Source organism: Trichechus manatus, unplaced genomic scaffold (assembly GCF_000243295.1).
Source record: "Trichechus manatus latirostris isolate Lorelei unplaced genomic scaffold, TriManLat1.0 scaffold00037, whole genome shotgun sequence".
In the NCBI taxonomy this organism is placed as follows: Eukaryota; Metazoa; Chordata; class Mammalia; order Sirenia; family Trichechidae; genus Trichechus; species Trichechus manatus.
Window position 1 is genome coordinate 18,453,914 of NW_004443973.1, and position 1,765 is coordinate 18,455,678.

The following is a 1,765-nucleotide window of genomic DNA, read 5'->3' on the forward strand; positions in this document are numbered from 1 at the left end:
TTTCCAAGGAGTGGCTGGGGATATGAACTGCCTATGTTTTGGTTAACAGCCAAGCGCTTAACCACTGCATCACTAGGGCTCCATATCCAGAAATAACACTCTGTTTTGACTAATAAGTATTAGTAAGTTGCATTAATTTCATTCATTCATTCAGCTATTTTTATATTCTTATATTTAAAGCATTCTATTATATTCCTATATTCAGAGCACTCAAGTCCTTGGAAAATTCAGAAAGATATTTTTTCATCTTAAATTTTTTGAAAGGGTTATATCAGGATTACAAGAGTACAATTAACCCTAATATAGAGCAATATAGGTACCACATACCTGGGAGCAACTCTAGGGAGAAGCACAGAGGCAGAATGGTAAGAGCGCTAGATGCCACTTCTAGCTTACTTTCCGAATTTAACCTGTTTTAGTCTCCTTTTTCTCATTTCCCAAATGAGAACACAATACTAAATAGTCTTATGGTCCTGTCCAGCCCTAGAATTCTGATTCTTGAATTCCAAGGAAGAAAGGCTTGTCTTTATTTCAAAGACTAAATTGGAAGGGAGGTATGCTCCATGTAAGAAGTGCTATTTGAACTAGACCCTTTCATAAGAAAGAGTATTTTAGAAGGGGAGATATTGGGCAAAGAATTTCAAAGGTAATAGCATTTCAGTTTTATGGAACAGAATGTTTAGCACCTCGTAATTATATTAGTTGGATTGGCATGAAGTTTAGGTGGCCAAGGAAATTAAAAGTAGAAATCTTGATTGTGGAGTGATTTGAATATAAAGATAAGGAAAATATTTTATGATCAGTGGGGAGCCATTAAATAATTTTAAAGCAGGAATATGATATTCTTAAAGTGGAATTTGTGGAGTATTAATTCATTTTACATGGATCGAAGGGAGAAGAAGAGTTAGGAGACTCTGACCATAGTGCAGGCATAAAGTAACTAGGATGGTGGTGGCGAGAATGGAAAAGAAGGGATAGAGGTGAGAAAGGTCTTGAAGAAAGAAGTATGAGGCCTAAAGATGGTTGTCAAAGGAAATCCAAGAAGCAGGTTTAGGTTACCAGTGTTCCGCTCACACTCTAAATTGGGTTTTGTAGGTAAAACAAGCATTTTAGTATGTATATGTGTTTATAAATAGTAGACACAGCTTTTTAATCTGGATGGTAGCCAAAATGTTCTGAAAAGAAACAAAATAAATAGTAACTTCAGTTTTCACATCTCAAATGCAAAAAAAAATATAACTATGCACACAGTAAAAGTGAAGTAGAAAATAAGGGCTTATTCGGTCAAATTTATTAATGCAGACAGCCAAATGAGATATAATAAGGGGCCATGAGCCAGCTTGGTAGACTCCATAGACCACATCATCTGGTTCTGCCTGGGAAACACAATCCAATTTCATTTTTTCATGCTCATTTCCCCATCTTTGTCGTTAGCGACTTTATTACTTCTTTTAACTCCAGAAATCCTAGAGTTCTTTACAGATTTTAAACAGGGCTCAGAAACATAAGGACTTGACATGTATATATATTGTTTCAGACAAGCAATCAAAAAATTTTATTCTAAAATACACAGACATCAAATGGCAGGTATAATATAGAAGATCTTTTGGTGCCTGCTATTGACTTTAGGTCAGCGTGACAAGAATAATAGAAGTACGTCAGCTAGAATCAAACTTAGCTATTAATGTCAAGTCTGAGGCATCAGCTACCCTTTATGAACATTCTAGGGCCTGTTCCTTTTTCTTCACTCTTAGCTATTCATATG

At 35.4% G+C, this 1,765-nt stretch overlaps 1 protein-coding gene across 1 annotated transcript in view; it reads left to right on the forward strand.

Annotated features, from left to right (window-relative positions):
• Positions 1 to 1,765, forward strand: part of LOC101344289 (sodium channel protein type 1 subunit alpha) — a 90,975-nt gene that overhangs the window by 75,106 nt on the left and 14,104 nt on the right. The gene's annotated exons all lie outside the window — the stretch shown is intronic.